Raw genomic sequence first — 6,148 nt, 5'->3', positions numbered from 1 at the left:
AGTAACTAAAACCAGCACAATTGTGCTCCACGGAACTTCTACTCCCTGAAACAGAGCATAAAGCTGAAGAGGAGCTAAGATGAAAGCCAGCTTGCAACAGAAGTGGACTTCAGCTGGTTCCAGAAAAGGCGAAGTCCAAAGGACTGGTCCAGGTCCAGGTGCCAAAGGTTAATCTAATCTGTTGTTTTTGCCTAATGTACCATACCACATTTGGTTAGTTCATGAACCGAGCGTCCTGTTTCTCATACAGCAGCTCCATCTGCCGTCCAAAAGGATGGGTGGACTTTGCATTGAGACTACATTTACAGAATAAGAAAGAAATTTGACTTGAATAACTTGAAATATCTCTGGAAAATTTCCAAACACTTCCCCAGTCAGTCCTCCTGCATGAATGGAACCCACAGCCAACCTCTACCTATTGGTGTAAACCAACTAGCCAAAACGAAAATGAGAGGAAATAAGCATCATATGAGCGTCAGATTTCTTCACTTGTACACCTTCAGAACTAGTGTCCTCACAGCAAACTCCTATTCTTCACTAGCTGCAGTCATTTAGTGCTGTGCTGCCCAAAGGTACCATGTTACCAAATCACATCGATGAGGTACCAACACTCACTTCACCGCACAACAAATGTGCCCAGGTATTCACAAACTACAAGAAGTTTATGGAGATTAGTTAGTTACAAGTGGTTTATCTGAGTTGCACAAACATAAATTTAAGCTTATTATTCTGAAGATCAACTCAGTTTTTAAAAACAAAGTTCTGTTCCTTTTATGCAGCGCAGGGCCTTGAGGACTCAAATTAAACTTTCCACCCTCTGTGTTGCTTTACCAGCAGCACTATGAAGAGTTCTGTCCATAACAGAACAGTTGTGGCAAGAGGACCCAGAGCTTGAAAATTCAATCAGACCTGCTCTGAATCTTGTACAACTTGGCAATTCTTGGTCTGTGTTTACAACTGCTGGGGCTCCGCAAGAGTTTGTTAGCCTGGGGGGTGTACCTCCAATACAGTACATGCTGTAACTGCTGAACCCTTCCAATACCCACACCCCACCCCGTTTATGGGCAGCATTGCAGGAGCTATTTAATAATCAGCCAGCTCATGAGCTTTGGCTCACTGCTGGCCACAGGCTCACTAGCTGACTTCATGGGATTCATGGGGCATACTACCAGCGTGCCTTCATTACCTGAGTCACCTTGGTTATTCATTACACTCGGTATCTCAGCCCTTGATGCAATGCTGGTGGACTGTGTAACCTAATCAGCTTATTGTACATGCATTTGATTAGCCTCCTGGTTACTCAGATTTTAGGGTGCACTTATTTTCATGTTTTTCTCCACTCTTATGGATACTGATACTTTTAAATTATTATCAAATGAAACACGAGATTCTCACAAAACCGTTTTCCTGCATAACCCAGGCCACGGCACTACAGAGCAGATCTTCCAGCCCTGCCCACTCCAGCCCCAGCTCACTCCCCTGAGCCCCCCAGCACAAGCTAGTGCCTGGTAGCCCCACATGCCCTCCCCGAGCCTGGCTGGGGTGGCTGCAGGAGGGCCAAGCCAGGGAGTCACCCCAGCAGCAGAAAGCTATAGGCTTCCTTTAATTCAGATGCTATTGTTTAAAAATAAAACCAAAACCCCCATGTTTAGACTGTCCCTAAAGACCTACAATGCTGGAAATCACCGTGTTAATATAACTTGGTTCCAAATAACTTTGGAACTGACCCAGTGTAGTTCCCATATTCCTGATGCTATGACTAAAAGGGTTTTTTTCCAAAATGTTCACGTTTAATCCAGAAGTGGAGTGCTGTTAAAAAAGCACGTTACAAATAATTGCATTATGAGAAGTGTTCACATTTGTTAAAGCAAAATCATTTAATCTAATTCATCAATGTATCCCCTTCATCTGTGTAAAAAGGCCCAAGCTAGAAGGGCTTTCTTACGCAAATTCATGGGCATTCGGAGGAACAGTTCCCCAATATAAAGCAATTGTGGAATAGAATTACATTCCCCAAACATAAGGATTAATACTGAAAACGCCCAAGTGGGATGACAACAAATATTTTACACTGATTACTGATGAACTTTTAAAAAAGTCAGTCTTTCACAAGAAATAACGACGCAGCCCTGTGGCGAGGCGAGCACGTAACAGCGAGCGGTGGGCCGCACGCGGGGGCTGTGCTGAAGCAGCACGTAGAGGTTGCCCCAGGCTCGTTAAACAGCGGTTTACAAGGCTAAGCCTGTCCATACTTGCTAAGAAACCGGGGAAAGCTAAAGCACCACCGCCACCTGAGGCAGAGCTCGCCCGCTGCTCACCTCTCGCGCCGCCCGGGCCCCCCGCGGGGGGCGGCTCGCGCGCAGGCTCTCTGGGCGGTGTGCAAAGATTCCAACAGGTGGCTCCGTGGCGCAATGGATAGCGCATTGGACTTCTAGAGGGTGAAGGGATTCAAAGGTTCCGGGTTCGAGTCCCGGCGGAGTCGTATCTGCTATTTTTATTTCATTCCCCTCCCTCCCCTTTCGGCTGACACCTTTTACCCGGCTCTCCCGTCCCTTACCTCGCCGCCGGAGAAATCCGCCCCACCGACCTGGCGCTTCTCCCCGGCTGCCGGCTCCCTTCAGCGTGGCGCTCCTGGGCCCGCCTCCCGGCGCGGCTGACGGAGAGCGGGGAAGGCTGGGAGCAGGCGGAGACAACGGCACCCGCCTCCATCGAGCGCGGTAGCAAAGCGGCCGCCTCCGCTCCAATCTCCGCGGGGCTCCGGCGACACCGAGACGCTTCACCGCCGGCGAGAAGAGCGGAGGAGGGACGCCGTGTGCCTGCAGGGCGGCGGGAGAAGGGCGCTGCTCCGCCCCGTCCCTCAGGCGGGGAGCTCGCGGCAGGAGGGCGGCGGCTGCCGCGCGCAGCTGCCGTTTCCAACGCCCTCAGGAAGGAAAAGCCACCAGGCAAAGGCCTGCGACAGCAGCGGCCCGGCCGGATCCCTCCATACCGGCCTGCTTCTGCCGTCAGGCTTCGCGGACACCCCTCGGAAAGTAATTTGAGTTGAAAATGAGAGTGTCTGTTTCCTGGCGGCACTTCAGCGACGTCCTGCCGCGCCTTCCCGGGTAGTTTCAAGCAACAGAAAAACCCACAAAATGCAGTAGACAAACCGAAAGCATTTCACACTTGAATTAATACCACCTTTTCTTCCTAACTTACGCATACCTATAGACAGAAGATGATGAGCCATTACAGTAACTGCAATCAACGTAAAAAGTGTGGTAAAACACCGAACAGCAGCGGCACCAAACAACCCTCCTTGATTTTGCTCAGGATTGAATAAATTATACATTAATCTGATTCATGATTTTATTCAATTTGTGGGTTTTTTGACATTATTTTTAATCCTGCATGTGTGACTACAGCCACTTTTTCAAACTGTAATATTTAAAAAGCAATCAACAAAAAACCCACACAATTGAAATGAAACACACGATCAGTTTTGCAGCACAGTGACCCACTTTAGAATGCCGTCTAGCTATAAAATCTGTATAAACCTTTACAGAAACATCAAGCTTTCACAGAATTTGCACACAAACAGCAACCCCAAAACCATCTCTACATTAACTTCATAAAAAGCAACTAAATCAAATGACAAGACAAAACGTTCCTCCTTGGTCACTCGCTCCCAGCAATGCATTTCAGTCCAAATACTATCTCCTTTTGTATTTATATGTATACTATGTATATATGTATACTATTCTCTTTTTGTATTTAAGGATAGCTTCATAAAATTTGCTTAGTTCCAAGTAAACAAAAAATTGGAAGGCAGAGGCTTTTACATATACATGTCTGCATATTGCAAGCAATATTTACATAATCAATACTCTAAAAATGCAGAAGTTAATTGTGGGCTACAGTGCCAAAGAAAAAGAGGAAATTGCAGGTTCAAGAAGCAGGTTATTCCCTAGAGGTGAGCACGGGACAGCTCTCCTGCGATACTGGCTGTGTAACAGACTGTAATGTGAATCCAAGCAGAAAAGTATAGGGACACAATTCCACAAAATATTTGTATGAAGAGGGTTTTGAGGAAAATGTCCTACAGACAACATACTTATAGTTTTTCAGAATGCATTAAGAGAATCGGAAGAAAAAAATCAATAATTATAGCAATCAATATAAATTGGACAGATGCTGCTTGCTACAAATTTATGGAGTAATTAAAAAGAAAGCAATGTGAAGGCAAAGAGGCAGTCTAATAATCTAATAATCAATAATAATCCTATCTGACTAGATATGAAGAACTTATTTTGCTGTGAGGACAGTCAAGCAGTGGAGCTCTGGGAGATGTGCAGACTCCATCCTTAGAGGTTTTCAAGACCTGATTGTATAAAGCTCCTGTGATAAAGACAGGACTTTTTAAAAATTCAGAGATCAAAAATAGTTTTATCACATGGAAAACAGCAATAATAAGAAGATACCTTCAGTTTTAAGGAGACCAAGTTGAGAGATTAAAGACCCCCAAAGAAGGAAAATGGAAGAAGTGTGAACAATGAGAGCATGATAGAGAAAAGTGAAAAGTATTTTACTTCTATTCCTAAACTAACCATGCCTACTAGTGGCACCACCCCAGCAACGCCTCAGCCACTGTCAGCCTCATCCCTTTTCATTACAGCCTTTTGAGTGTGACATCTGGGAGATGGACTGTCAACTCACTAGGCTGTACAACCGTTGGATAGTCTCCGCTCCAAGGGCAAGAAGCAAAAGGAATACTGGCAAAACCAAGGGGAGCATAAAGAAGGAGAAAGGAATTACTACTGTCTGCACAAAACATGCCGGTGACATCCAAAACAGCAATAGGTGCATATATAAAAAAAACCAAGAGCGTACCTACTACCCTTTAACCTCAGGGAAATCTCTTGTTAATAATGGTTTATGTCAACAAAGGCAAAATTAGAAATTAACAAAAATATTTCTGACAGTTATTAAAAGAAAATATTACTTGCATTTATTAGCAAATTTTCTCAAACTGCTAGTGTTTCACAAATATTTTTTTTGTGTATTTTCAGAGAAATCTGATAAATTTATGCAATCATATGGTGCGTTTTATTTTTACTCTCTCCCCAGCAACTTAAACAGCAACTTAAACCTTATTGCCAATTTCAGTCTAATTTATTTGAAAGGTAGAGGAGTCCAAAATACTACCTGCCCATGCTTTTATGAAAATTGATGGTTAAGAAAAGGCACACTAACTAGTGCCTTAACTAAAAGAGGCTGAAGCACAAGCTCAGGCAATAGCTGACAAGCAAGCCGGCAAACACGGCCCGCAAGTACTGCCGTGCGGCCCAGCAAACACTGTCTGGCACAGCGCACCTCTTGTTCAGAGAGGAACGTGGACACTTGCTGGGCACAGCGCGTGGCAAAACAGAAGACGTTAGAAAAAACAAAGGAAGGGAAAGGATATAGAACATAAAACAAATCCCTCACTACCCATGTTGTACACTAAGTAACTTCTGATAACTAGCTATTGAGCAGCCTGAGCAAGACACTGAGTTGTTGCTGTGAAATGCCAGAGCTTGCATATCTCTTTTAAGGTCTTTTAGAGTTCCAAGTTGCTTTTCCAAAGTTGCACTCAAACATCCCAGGATGCAAGAGAATGACAACTACTGTGGTGTCTTGTTTTCTTTCCTCAGTGTTCAGTATTATTTTTTTGTGTGCTTCCATGTCTCATCCAGAGAACAAAACACCGTAGTTGTTTTTATTGGCTTTTTTATCATTTACAGAGAATTGAGTCTATGTCTAGCATACATATAATTGTATTAGAATTGCATCTGCATGTCAGCTGAGACTTGGGGACCGGTGGTTCTACTTGTATGTGTTTGATACTAATTGAATTCTCTTTGCTTTGCACACCTTTCATCTCCAAGCAGTCAAGACTTGTTAAGCAATCTACGTTCCGGTCTGTCTCTGGTAGCAAAACATTATGGTCAACTTCAGAAGAATATAAATATCAATATATACCATGATGTTCATTTCATTTTAGCTATTTCCAGCACAAATAGCTAATCCTTAAAAAAACAACCACTTCTCATTCTCAGTAGTAGAAAATTTCATGGTTAAATATTGGTAAAGAGCATACTTTTCTTGTTTAAGATCGGCAGCCTCTAAAATT

This window comes from Vanellus vanellus, assembly GCF_965231255.1.
Source record: "Vanellus vanellus genome assembly, chromosome: 5".
Taxonomy (NCBI): domain Eukaryota; kingdom Metazoa; phylum Chordata; class Aves; order Charadriiformes; family Charadriidae; genus Vanellus; species Vanellus vanellus.
Note: the sequence above shows the minus strand (reverse complement) of the source record.